This window comes from Ceratotherium simum, chromosome 2 (assembly GCF_057802395.1).
Source record: "Ceratotherium simum simum isolate JZ-2026a chromosome 2, ASM5780239v1, whole genome shotgun sequence".
Taxonomy (NCBI): domain Eukaryota; kingdom Metazoa; phylum Chordata; class Mammalia; order Perissodactyla; family Rhinocerotidae; genus Ceratotherium; species Ceratotherium simum.
The window spans coordinates 54,723,450-54,737,911 of NC_141901.1; the positions used below are offsets into that span (position 1 = coordinate 54,723,450).

A 14,462-nucleotide genomic window follows, 5' to 3' on the forward strand; every position below is an offset into this window, starting at 1 on the left:
TTAGAGAACAGAAAACAGGCCCGGAGGGGTTGAGCGACTTCCCCGAGGTCACTGAACTCAAACGGCGAGGCCACCGCCCAAGCTCTTAACCGCCGGCCTCTCAGCCTCTTCCCGGGTCCCAGATGCACCCGCGTCCATTCAAACCCTGCCCAGTCCCTCCACTTCCACTCGCTTCCCGGCTCCTCCGCGCGCCCATCGCCCCCCACACCTGAGTCAGGCCCCTGGGGGCACGCCCCATCGGTCCTTGGCGGCTTTTCCCTTTTCTCCGCCAGAAACTGAGGGTGAGACTGACGTCGGTGTCCGGGACGCGCCTAGGTCACCGCGAGCTCCCGGGACGGCGGGGCCGAGAGGCACGTCCCGCAGAGGAGCGCTGCAGCTCGGCCCGCGCCGCATAGCGGGGGCGCCGCGCCCGGCTCTGCCCGGCAGCCGGTCACGTGGCGGGGAGGGGGCGCGGCGCGCGCGAGCGACGGAGCGACCGAGCGGGCGCGCACGCCTGAAATCGTGTGGAGGCGCGAGTCCCAGTTCGGGTGTATGTATAGGGGGGAGGGGGCGGCGGCCGGGAGAGCCGACTCCGCCTCCTTTGCGCATGCTCGGGCCCCAGCGGGTTATAAGGCAGACTCGCGGGCCCGGCCCGACAAAGTGCTAGTGAGCGGCTACGGAGTAGCCGGCCGCGTGGGTGCCGGAGCGAGCGAACGAGGCAGCGAGCGAAGGACGCGACCTGGACCTGGGGTCCCGCGGAACTCTAGCCGCGCGGCCGCGTCACGCACGCGCTCGGCGCCGTGAGCCGCGCATAACGGTTAGTTGGGTAACGGCCGGCGGCGGGGCTTGGCGCGGACCCCGCGGTGCCCGCGGTGCCCTCGCTGCCTCGGCGAGGTCGGAGGGAGCTTCGGGGAGCGGAGACCTTGGCCTCTGGGGGAGGGAGGCAGCCCGGCGGGGGCACGTTGGCGGCGGGCAGCCGCGTGGCCCCAGAGTCAAGCGTTGGTGAAGGAGACCTTGAAGCGCTGGGGACAGCGCCGCTCCCAGCCGAACTACGGCCCGGTGGTCAGGTGCCGGCCACCGGCCTGGCCATCGTGGTGCCGGTGACCTTGGGGAAGTCGCTTCCTCTGTAGTCTTCAGTAGGCTCCCCATGAGATGCTTTTGATCTGGAAAAAGGACAACGTGGGGCTGATTCACGTGGTGCCTCCTGGCGGCGTTCTGCTCCAAGGGAAGGGACTCGGGGCTGGAGTTATTTTGGACTCGTGGCATGCCCGCCCCAGCCTCCTCGGCCAGCCAATCCTTGTCCCACTGGTGACTTGCGATAGTGGTTTGAGGAGCTGCAGTCCCCGCGGCCAAGGCGTGACTGCAGGGTTCGAGTGGACTTTGCCGAGGGGACCGGGCACCTGGCAGACTCCCAGGACTGCTGCTGACGGGGGCCCTTTGTCATTCAACCTGTGGCTGCGGCACGGCTGCCGCAGTGCCCTCAGGTCTCAGGCGGCCCTGTTGGGAGGAATCTGAAGGATAGCGCTACACTTGGTCAGATGCACGCTGTGTGTTCCAAGTACATCGTTTTTCCCACGTGCATTTTAACATTTCATTTCTTTGTCATGACTTATTTGGTGCGACAAGCAGTTGCCAAAACTAGTTTGTGATTAATCTTAACCAGAAAACAAACGTTATTACTACTTTATCTGAGTTTCCAGTGTCTGCTTATAAACTAGGCTTCTACTGATAACAGTAAGATGTTTAGGAGCTACGTTATTCACCATAACTAGTTTTGAAATTGAAATTTATTTTCACAAATTATTCTGGTTTCGAAATAAAAGATGTACATGTCAGTGCCCTGAAAACATGTGGGATTAGTAACTCCTGGCATGTTATGATAGGGTGAACTCTGAAGTGTGTGAGAGTTTGGAAGAATGTGATAAGGAATTAGCCATTAATAAACAGTTTTGATGTGAGCTACCAGCCCAGTGAGGGGAAGCAGAGGCTGTATCTTTGGCTTTTTAGTTAGGCATTAAATAGTACCCCTAAATCCAAGTTTTATACCCTGGGGTACAACTTTGTCCTTCAATTGCCGTAGAAATGATAAAGAATTCAAGACATCTAACCCTTAAAACTAGTAGTGGATATGTGTTATTTAAACAAAAGTTGAACATACTTCAGTAGTTAATTCAGTGTTTGGATAGATGCTGTTCTTTCATAGGATTGCAGTGACTCTTTTTAAATATGCAGGTTAATGGTCTGGGGAGCATTTTGTGAGATTTTTATAGCTGAATAGGTTTAAAGGTTTAGTAGTAAGCTTAACATAAGAGGCTATAACATACCTAAACAGATTAAAAAGGAAAAAAAAAAGATCATACCACCATAGGATGAAACCAACTTATTAGTGTTTCAATAGTTGACATATAGTTTGACCTTTTATTTTTTTTTTTTTTAAAGATTTTATTTATTCATTTTTTTTCCCCCCAAAGCCCCAGTAGATAGTTGTATGTCATGGGTTCACATCCTTCTAGTTGCTGTACGTGGGACTCGGTCTCGCGTTGGACGGAGAAGTGGTGCCTCGGGGCGCGCCCGGGATCCGAACCCGGGCCGCCAGCATCAGAGCGCGCGCACTTAACCGCTAAGCCACGGAGCCGGCCCTAGTTTGACCTTTTAAATATTAATGCATATATTAACTCTGGAAAAGATCTTAATGACAAACTAGTCAGTTCCCTTATTTTACAGATTAGGAAACTGAGGTTGAAGAGGTTAGGTAACTTATCATCTTAGGTCTGAAAACTTGTTAATGGTTGGGTGGGAATTATATGTGTCTTTTGACTCCCATTTGATCAGATTGGCACTCCTGAGCTTTGTCTAAAATTATAAATATGGATATAAATGATTTCCTGCTGAACATAGATATTTTGAATAATAACTTTTCCCAACTTTTTGAGTCTTTCATTCCCCTGTGTTTTCATTTCACTTCGTAATATGCATTTCTGTGGAGATCTTAGGTCCCTGTAAATGCCTACATGGCCAATCTGTTTTTGTTGCAGGTGAGAACTAGGAAGATGGGACTTGGATATGAGAAAAACAGTCCAGAAAGTTGTGAATTTTTATGTATTCAGCAGTTTGTTTTTGGCTACCGGGCACAATGAGAGACTTAGGATTCAGCAGTGAACAAGTTCCAGAACTATGCCTCCTGGAGTTTATAGTCTAACTGGAAAACAAATAAATATATAATTACCACAACAAGTTCTTTACAAACAAGTATAGAGTGTTATGATAGAGGAAGTACAGGTTCCTATGGGAACAAATACTTTATTGTGTAGGTGTGAGAAGATACCCAAGTTAGTGTAGAAGCAATCTGGGTAGGCCTCTCTGAGGAAATGCTATTTAACCTGAGACTTGAAGGATGAATAGGAGCTAGCTAGCTAGGCCAGGGAGTAATGATGGAAGGAGCATGCCAGACATGAGTGCTGAAGCTACAAAGTACAGTCCGGGGTGCACTGGAAAAACTGAAAGAATTTCACTGAAGTTAAAGCATAAAGAGGGAGCAGAGAGAATGGGGAGAGATGGAATTTGGAGAAGTAGACAGTATCAGATAATGGAAGGCCTTATAAGTCAATTTAAGGAATTAAGGAAGGGACTAGGTCAGAAAATTTAAGAAAGCGCTCTTGTCTTGAAACTAATCAAAAGCAGTTTAAGGGTTTTAAATGGGGCTGCGGATAGCATGATCATATTTTGCATTTTAGGAATATCTCTCTGGCTATAATGTGGAGAACAGGTGGGAGGGAGGCTCAGAGTGTTGTGAGACCACAGTGACGGACAAGATGAACAGTAGTGGGAGGAACGAAGAGAGAGGGGAACAGACAGGATTCATTGGTGGACTAGATGTGGGGGACTGGGGAAGCCAGAGGACTTGAAGATATCTCCCAGGTTTCTAGTTTGAACAAATATGAGTTTATGAGTTTATTAGGTGGTATTTGTCTCCATTTAACCAATTGGGACATTAAGGGGTTGGGTGCCTAGCCCAGGGCTGCTCAGCTTGTAAGGCTTGGAAACAAAACTGTAATCCATTCCTGTCCTCTCTGTAGCTTTGTTGGAGTTATTGATAGTGATGTTTTTTTCTCATTTTTTTTTCCCTTCTAAACAATTTATTCTGGAAAATTTCAAACAATTGAGAGCCACCACTGTTTCATCTATACCTCTACTTACCCCCCCCCACCCCCTACTGGATTATTGTGAAGCGAATCCTAGGTATATAATTATTTCATCTGTAAATATTTCAGTATATCTCTAAAAGATATGACTCTTAAAAAAATCATAACCACAATACCATTATCCCATCTTTAAAAATTAACATCACCAAATACCCAGGCAGTATTCAAATTTCCCTAAATTGTTTTGAAATAATTGGTTGGTTTGATTTGGAATCCAAACAAGGTCACGCATTATGTTTGGTTGGAGTGTCTTTTAATCTACAGGTTCCCCTTTCTCTCTTATTTTCCTCATAATTAATTTGTTGAAGTAACCAGGTTATTTTTCCTACAGTTCCCCTCATTCTGGATTTTGTTGAATGTGTCCCTCTGGTATAATTTTAACATGTCCTAGTTTAACATGTCCTTCTAACTCCTGTATTTCCTGTAAATTGATAGCTAGAGTGAAGACTTTGAGCAAGCTTAGATCAATTCAGGTTTGATTTCTGAGAGTATGGGTGGTATGGGGGAGAGGGCAAATATAATTCATAGGTGGTGGTGTGTATTTCCATCAGGAGGCATATGTTATTTGGTTGTCTCTCATTCTGCTATATTAACAGCCTAGTTCCATTATTTCATTAGTGGTTTGCAAATGACAATAATTTAACTGTGCCTTTAATTCTAACATTCCTTCTTTTCTTTTCTTTTTTTTTTGTGAGGAAGATCAGCCCTGAGCTAACATCCATGTTTAATCCTCCTCTTTTTGCTGAGGAAGACCGGCTCTGAGCTAACATCTATTGCCAATCCTCCTCCTTTTTTTTTCCCCCCAAAGCCCCAGTAGATGGTTGTATGTCATAGTTGCACATCCTTCTAGTTGCTGTATGTGGGACGCGGCCTCAGCATGGCCGGAGAAGCGGTGTGTTGGTGCGCGCCCAGGATCTGAACCTGGGCCGCCAGTAGCAGAGCGCGCGCGCGCACTTAACCGCTAAGCCACGGGGCCGGCCCTCTACCATTCCTTCTTAATTGATTAACTAGACTACCTCTATAAAGAGAAGTAGTTTGAATAGGAAGAACAAGTTAAATTAAAGTTTGTGTTTTTTAACACAATATCATATATGATTGAGACACTATCGTTATGGAGAAATGTATTTAAATGTATCAAGATGTATCCTCATTAAAAGCCAGTAGTGTATTAAAATGTTTTTAGGACTTGATATTAACATTTAAAGTAGCTTTTAATATTTGTAATATTTAGAATTTCTGTTCTTAAACTGATAGGATTTCTTTTGGTCTTCTCTGTTCTTTCTCTCAAAGAGCTTATCTGTTCTCATTGCTTTGGGGGAATTTCTGGTAGAATCACTACCAAATCTAAATCTCTAGCTGTAACCAGATTACAGATTTTAAGTTCCTTGAGGACAGGGGTTGACTACCCTTATCAATGATCTGCTTTTCTAGTTATCTCTTGGACGTTTCAAACTTAATATGTTGCCTAAAACTCATTATATCTGCCTGTTCTCAACTTCCCTTCATCCCCCAAACCTAGGTTTTTCTTCTGACTACCATTCTAAAACATCTCTGAATCGTCTTAATACTTCTCTAGTGGGCCCCCTGCCCTACTAAATGCAGTTATGTGCCAAACCTTTCTCCTCTGTGTTATCTCTTGTATCCATTCCTCTCCCCCTTTTTCATTCTTTTTTTTTTTGTGAGGAAGATCAGCCCTGAGCTAACATCTGTCGCCAATCCTCCTCTTTTTGCTGAGGAAGATTGGCCCTGAGCTGACATCGTGCCCATCTTCCTCCACTTTATATGGGACGCCACCACAGCATGGCTTGACAAGCGGTGCATCGGTGCGTGCCCGGCTCTGAACCCGGGCTGCCAGCAACGGAGCGCACGTTCTTAACCGCTACACCATGGGGCCGGCCCCCCCTGTTTCATTCTTATTACCGCTCCCTAGTTTAGGCTGCTGCCACGATTGGTAGAGTGGCCTTTTACCTTCTTTTACTGTCTATCGTTGCCATCCCCCTTCTCCAGTCTGTCCTACGGTGTGCTGCCGGTTCCGATTGTGTCATTTTGCTAACCAAAACTTTTTGTGGCTTTTTGGAACAGTGTGGATGGTGAGGCACAGCCCCCATCCTGTGCACGTCCCACTTTGGGTTCTCCACCCTGCCCCCCCCACCACTGCCACCCGTGCCAGAGACTGCTCAGCCTTGCACTGGCCTTTCGTTGTTGTCCATGTGTAGCATGTAGACGTAAGGACACGTGATCAAGCGCTACACATCAAGTCCAGTGTACATTGTCACCCCCATTCTCCACTGCAGCCTGAAGAACGGAATTCTTGTCTCAAACATTGAGGCGAGAGCTTTGACATTCTAGAAACTTGGAGTGGGGGGGCTGAAATATTAGGCAATACACTGGATTTGAGAATTTCCTTGGGGTCATAACTAAGCTGAACATTGATGGTCTACTGTAGTCCATCGGATTATTCTTTTTTGATTGAGGGAGGGGTGAAGGATGACTAGTGTTAGAGCCTGAAACTGTGGAAATGCTGCTAAAATTTTATATTGACAAACATTTTCTCGGTACTTCATTGTGATTTTTCATTAACTGACCATATTAAATTTATAATAAAAAATGCCCCTCAAAAACAAATAAACAAACTTCTCATGGCTTTCTAGTGCCTACCAAATTTAGTATTTGTCTGGATAGATTTAAGTCTTCTACAATATATGGCTCCAAGTTACCTTTTTAAGTAGTATATGTTTTTCCCTTAATTTGCTCTGGCAAACTGAAATTTTTCTCCATGTCTTCTACCCTCTAATTTTTTTCTCTTTTTTTTGGTCATAGGATTCATTTTATAATGGGTCTATATGGCGGGAAGACTACTATAGGTGACAGGTTTGAGCCCGTCTGTCATGCAGGGTAATGATTAAAACAGCAATAGCAATCTTATGGAAATGGTGATATCTCTTCTGGGGTCACAGTACACACTGACAGCATGAGCTCAAATCCACCACGACAGTGAGACTAGCTGCAAGGGCTGAGCCGTTGAACAGTGTCGCTGACCTTTTATGCAGAAGCACTTGGCTCCAGCTCTGTTGGTTGTCCACGCTACCCTATTGCTAGTCACAACTCATAGTATTGTTGAATCCGATTTGATTACAGTGACTTAGCCTTTGTAGAAAGGAGATATTCCTCAAAATATACAGGCATTATAAACTGTATTTGATCATTGGTTGAAAAATATTTCTTCCCTGTGATTTTGTTCTTCCTATGCAAAGGAAGATGATACTGCTCTGGTATGTTAAACTATTTTGGATATGGATAGGAACAGGGCTTTTGCAAGTTTCCTTATTGAGTTTTGAGAACCAAAGCTAAGTTTTTGCTTTATTAACTTTCTCTTCTGTTCTATCAGGATTTTTTAACCTGGGATCTGCAGATTGATCTCCATAGTGGGTGGATTTAGGGAGTCTGTGAACTTGGTTGGGGGAAAAAATTACATCTTTGCATTAACCTCTAAGTAAAATTTAAAATTTATTTTAACTATGAATGTAGGCAACAAACCATAGTAGTATTAGCAGTACCTGTGACTTTGTCACCAGTAGAAATCATATATTTTCATATCCTGATACAGTGGTTCCAGCTATCTTGAAATTGTTCAAACTCATCACTACTTCAAAATTAGTGTGGTTACTAGACCTTAGACCAAAGAGCTTATCTAATTTGCTGTTTTTAAAAGCACATTATTATGTCCAATTAAAAATATTTTGACAATTATCCCTTTGTATTTTATTTTACGCATTTAAAAACATTATTCTGACAAGGACTCCTTAGGTTTTACCAAACTGCCAAAGGAATCAGTGGTACCAAAGAGCCTAAGGACCCTTGCTCCTAACTCCTGTACTTCTGTTCTGATGTGAGAGTGAAGTTAGCCAGAACCTGGAATGCAACATAGCACACAAATCGTGATGTCACAGGGTTATGTAATCATGTCACAGGTTGTGTACATTCTTTGGCTATTGACTTTTGTGTACTAAATCATCATACGTTCTGACCTCACGAATGAGAGGGAACAAAATGCTTGTGTGTATGCTAAGGGAGAATAAAATGATTTTCACAAATTCTGGCAGAATAATTTTCCTTTGTATTCAAGGAGTGTATGTTTATATAACTTAAAATTACTGTTTCCAAAGGAGTTTTATTTTAAGTGCCATAAGTTAAATGGAACAGTGGATATCTTCATTAACTTGGAGGGTTTTCTTGCTCTCTTTGGGGGTGCATCAGGAAAGATGCTTGGAATTGCTTCAAATCTTGTCTTCAGCAGCTCGCTATATTAGATCTAGGCCTATATTATACTCTACTCGGGAAACCCCTAAACAGGTCAGTGAACCTCAGGTTTGAAATACCTGCTCTGTAGATTAGAAATACAGATCCTTACTTCTGTCTATTGTGGTTGTGTAATGATGTTGTTTGTATTTACTCTGTCACCTAGAAAACTACTTGAAGGAGCAGAGGGAAGAAGAGTGGTTTAACAATTACTATAGTTTCCAGGAAAATAAAACACTCATTTGAAAATTGTATATTTCTAATAAAGGAATTGATAATTACCTTAATGACAACATAGTCTAAGATTTATATTGTCAGCAATTAAAAAGGCTATTTAAGGGGCCGGCCCAGTGGCGCAAGCGGTTGAGTGCACGCGCTCCACTTTGGCGGTCCGGGGTTCACAGGTTCGGATCCCGGGTGCCCACCGATGGACCGCTTGTTGAGCCATGCTGTGGTGGCGTCCCATATAAAGTAGAGGAAGATGGGCACGGATGTTAGCTCAGGGCCACTCTTGCTCAGGAAAAAAAAAGGGGAGGATTGGTAGTGGATGTTAGCTTAGGGCTAGTCCTCCTCACACACACACACAAAAAGGCTATTTAAGTTTAACTGTAGTGTATTTTGAGGTAATAATGCTGACTTCTTTTTGATACATCTTTAGTGTCTATGAATATATTCTAAAAAAGCTTTGCAAATAAACATTTGAGAATGGTGGATAATGCTTTAATGCTAGACAAACAATACTCAATTTTAACACTCTTGTGGTTTGTCTATTACTAATAAAACAAGAAAACAAAACTTAGTTCTTTATTTGAGATAATGAGGGTGAAAGGTAGCATAGTAATGAAGTTTAGACTCATTCAAGGGATATTTATTAAACAATTACTATGCACAAGAAATTACTAGAAAGTGATGAAATATATATTTAAAAATATGATTTGAAACTTTTAGAATGCGAATAAGGCTTTGAAATGAAATGTTAGTATATTACTGTGTTGTCTCTAGTCCTCAAAACTTAGGATATTTTTTATGTGGAACTAAGTATGGAGTTAATTATTTCTGTGAATGAATAGTTCAACTCAGCTTTTTTTGAGAAAATGAAAAGCTTTCTTTGTTGTTGATCTTCTAGTGAATTATAATCCACTTATTCTCCCCATTAGGCTTCAGAATACTGAAAGTGAAGTAGATTCTAGCAGAAATACCAGCTATCATGTTCAAATACTCATTTTTATTCAAAATAACATAAATTTCACAACCCTGACAACACATCTGTCTGTAATTTTAATCCAGCCACTACATTTCTTCTTCACATTCTGGAGCAAGGTAGGTCATATAGTGATAAATTGAAAAGGCCCACTTAGATCTTGATGTGTTGAATGTATTTTTGGATTGCTGTAGAAAACAGAACATATACAGGTATTCCAGAATATAACCTAGAATTCTGCCAGGCAAAACCTGCCATTGAAGGACATTCCCTTTCTTCACTACTACTCACATTCTTATGTTTTATAAAATGTGAAATGGGTCTATATTTGGGAACAGGACTTGGTCTTAACATGGACAATAGCTAGTTTTTCAGTCTGTGAGAAACAAGCAAAAATGAAGCATTAAAGAAGGCAAAATCTACTGGTGTAGTAATAACTCAGAAAGTGAGACTGATCAGGTAAGTTCTATGTGCCAGAAGTATTCCGTAATTTTTTTCTTTATTTAAAAAAAAATAAAAAACAAACTTTCCCACCTGTTTTTTTTTCTGTAGAGGTCCAGAAAGAGTAACATCGTTGGAGGCTTTTTCCTGGTTTCATATTTTTCTCTACTTCTTAAAAACTGGGAAAATCAGATTTCTTGAAGTTCATCTAGTACTAACATTTGGTCATGGGGGAGGGGTTAGTTTTTTAAAAGTAGAATAGCCTCTGTTCTTTCTTTTCTTTTTTTTTTTTTGTGAGGAAGATCAGCCCTGAGCCAACATCCATGCCAATCCTCCTCTTTTTACTGAGGAAGACTGGCCTTGAGCTAACATCCGTGCCCATCTTCCCCCACTTTATGTGGGACGCCGCCACAGCATGGCCTGACAAGCCGTGCATCAGTGAGCGCCCGGGATCGCAACCGGGCCACCAGCAGCGGAGCGTGCGCACTCGACTGCTACGCCACGGGCCCACCCCACCACAGTAGTTTTTTTTTTTTTTTTTCGTGAGGAAGATCAGCCCTGAGCTAAATTCCATGCTAATCCTCCTCTTTTTGCTGAGGAAGACCAGCTCTGAGCTAACATCTATTGCCAATCCTCCTCCTTTTTTTCCCCAAAGCCCCAGTAGATAGTTGTATGTCATAGTTGCACATCTTTCTAGTTGCTGCATGTGGGACACCGCCTCAGCGTAGCCGGACAAGTGGTGCCTCGGTGCGCGCCCGGATCCAAACCCAGGCCGCCAGTATTGGAGTGTGCGCACTTAACCGCTAAGCTACGGGGCTGGCCCAACACAGTTTTTATAGAAGAAAAAAAGTAACAACCTGAGTATGCAACAATAGGTAATTTTTTTTAAAGTGTGATACCTCCATAGAGTAGAATACCACTATTCAAAGGTAATATTATAGAACTAGACACATCAAAAAATGTTTCTGGGGGCCTCCCGGTGCTGTAGCGGTTAAGTGCGCACGCTCCACTTCAGCAACCCGGGGTCCGCCCGGGTGCACACCGACGCACGGCTTGTCAGGCCATGCTGTGGTGGCCTCCCATGTGAAGTAGAGGAAGATGGGCACAAATGTTAGCCCAGGGCCGGTCTCCCTCGGCAAAAAGAGGAGGATTGGCATCGGATATTAGCTCAGGGCTAATCTTCCTCACCAAAAAAAAAAAGTTTCTAATATGGAATGGAAAAAGCAGGCTATAAAACAGCATAAAATAAAACTGATGTTTATATTTATGCTTGTGCACGACTATCCTAGAGGGAAGTTGAAGACAATTTACGTCAAAAGGTGAATAACTGGGCCGGCCCCATGGCTTAGCGGTTAAGTGCGCGCGCTCCGCTGCTGGCGGCCCGGGTTCGGGTCCCGGGCACGCACCGAGGCGCCGCTTCTCCCGCCATGCTGAGGCCGCGTCCCACATACAGCAACTAGAAGGATGTCCAGCTGTGACATACAACTGTCTACTGGGGCTTTTGGGGAAAAAATAAATAAAATTATTTTAAAAAAAGAACATATTCATTTAGTTTACTTAATTTGTTTACCTGTTTATTTTCTTTCTTCCCCTGGAATCTAAGCTCCATGAGAGCAGGGACCATGTCTGTCTTGTTTACTACTTTCACACTAGGCACTCAAATTTTGTTGAATGAATGGCAAAACAGTTTGGTGTGTGTCCTGATATAATTTTTAAAAATAATTATACAGTCCTACGATGTGTAATTTTTTAATCTTAATTGCAAAAACACTTGAATGAAATTTGATGGTTTAGGATATTGACAATTGATCCTCCTTGGGTCTCATGGCCCTAAAATCCTGCTTTTGTATGAATCTTTATTAGTTAACAAAGTTATACCCCTTTCTTATTGCACTAATAAAAACTAACCCTTGTTCTTTGGACTGTACAGTTCACAAAGAAAGTTACACCACAGTTTGTGCTTGGATAGTAGAAAGGAAGAGTGAAATAGCCAAGGAATGCAGTGTGGCACTTAGGAAGTTGTTATAGACAATAGTAGAGAATTAATCTGCTACTATAAGACTATTACTTTTTGCCTTGGATGGTGTATTTAATAGCTAATGGGCTTACTCTTTTTTTTGAAGTCATAACTCACTAGGAGCAAAGTTATAGTTGCTAGTTTCTTGAAACCTTTTCATAATAAGCATGTTAACAACTATTTCACAATTTTTCCTGTAATCTTAACTTTCAAGTTGAATTATTAAAGGGAGAAATATTTTCATTGGAGTTTGTTTATGTTTATAGTTTGCAAATCAGACTTAAAATTAAGAAGTTTCTTTTTTCCTTATTTTGAAAACTCTTGTTCTCAATTAAAAATGCATATTAATTAATATATACCAATATTATCTATTCTATAAGTTTACAAATAGATTACTTCCTTTTGAAAGAAATTGCACTGGTGTGGGGAGAAGAGATAAACGAAATATTAAAATTAACCCTCAACAGGGAAATCAGAACCCAAATTGGGAGTTCCTACATGTTACTGGGACCATATTTCTCCCCCTTCCCCCTTGTATAAAATCATGCTTATTTGGATGAATAGATATCAAAAGTCATTGTCCTATAAGAATAATTAAGAGTGTTTGTTACAGATTTAGGTTATTAAATATGGCTGAGATTGACAAGAGGATTAAATAAGTATATATATATATACACACACACACTCATATGTACATATATATGTATATTCACTACCTTTAAGTTTGCATTAGTTTTCCTATTTGCTAATATGATCAGCTTCATCAGTTCTCTATACTACTTATAAAACTTTAATCCTCATTTCTAAAACAGCTCCAAGAAAATTAGGATTGACATTTGTAAAATTGGGGTCACTATAGCAACATCATAGGGCTATTGTAGAGTATTATACAAAGTTAAATTGATTGGAATTATGCATCAACATAGGCCCAGTCAAGCAGAAATACAAACAAAAATTGATTCTTAATATTAAGTCTTGGACATTCTGTATTGTCTTAGGGAATTTAGTTGCAGTTGCAAATAGCCAGAATTTCCCATGTTTGTCATTCATTGAAATAGCTTGCCTGGCTTTGTTCAAAGTACAGCAAAAGTAGCTCTAATTGTTGCTATATTGATATAAAAGGTGATATTTTGATTGCCAGGAAGCCCTTTAGGAAAACTTAAAACCCGTTTCATTAAACAAGCCAGGAATATGTGTGATGCATGTCACTTGCTAGTGGCACTAAATTCCTTTCTCTGGAAATCTTTTTCGGTGCTTATATCCACATGTTTCCATGTTCTTGGTAAATTTGTGTTTTCTGCCTTTTCAAAAAATTTCAGCCTTGAGGCTTTGCTCATTTAAGCAAAAGGCAGCTGACTAATATTTAGCGAAGATTCTTCATAGAAAGCTATCATTTACGAGGTAGAAAATTGTCATACTTGAACAATCTAGATGTGAGACAGCAGCGGACAGAGAGGTGGCAGAAAGGCTGGAAATTAAGGAGTGTTAGTTGTTTATGTTGGGGAAACTCTCCACCCTCAACCTCTGACACTGCCTTCTGTCTTATTTTAGGTGGTGAAAGGCCCTGAGATGTAACAAACACCCCCCATTTCATCACATGTCCTTTGGCGTATGATAAATTTACATGAGACAGAGCAACCCTTTTCTAGATCACAGTAGAAATGAGGACAGTTACAAATGTTAGATTTCATCTGTTTCGTGGTGGTGTGGGCTCCTGATTAGTATGTGTTATGAGCTTTCTTGTTGGGAATAACTTTGAACGAATTCCTGGTTTGGGTAGAAAATACTCTTTGGGTATACATATGGTATTCAGGACTACAAGAAAATGTGAGGACTATAGGAAATACCTTATAAGCCAAAGAACTCTTAAAGGAAAGATTATTATTTTGTTCTATAATAGAATTATTGCATGTTCTTTTTCTTTTTAACTGACTAAAAATAGCAAAAACTGACATCCTTGATTAAAATTATTTTAATAAGAGGTTAAGGGGCCGGCCCCTGGCTTGGCGGTTAATTAAGTGCACGCTCTCCGCTACTGGCGACCGGGTTCGGATCCCCGGCGCGCACCGACGCACCGCTTCTCCGGCCATGCTGAGGCTGCCTCCCACATACAGCAACTATAAGGATGTGCAACTATGACATACAACTATCTACTGGGGCTTTGGGGAGAAAGAAAAAAAAAGGAGGAGGATTGGCAATAGATGTTAGCTCAGAGCCGGTCTTCCTCAGCAAAAAGAGGAGGATTAGCATGGATGTTAGCTCAGGGCTGATCTTCCTCACAAAAAAATAGATAAATAACTGTGTTAAAAAAAAAAAATAAGAG

The 14,462-nt window shown here is 42.0% G+C and overlaps 1 protein-coding gene across 1 annotated transcript in view; it reads left to right on the forward strand.

Annotated features, from left to right (window-relative positions):
- The first annotated feature begins 650 nt into the window (after positions 1 to 650).
- The window catches only part of SLC16A1 (solute carrier family 16 member 1), a 39,208-nt gene continuing 25,396 nt past the window's right edge, over positions 651 to 14,462 (forward strand). The window contains exon 1 of the mRNA XM_014780015.2: positions 651 to 796. The gene's annotated coding sequence lies outside the window, so the exon portion shown is untranslated. The remainder of the gene's footprint in view (positions 797 to 14,462) is intronic.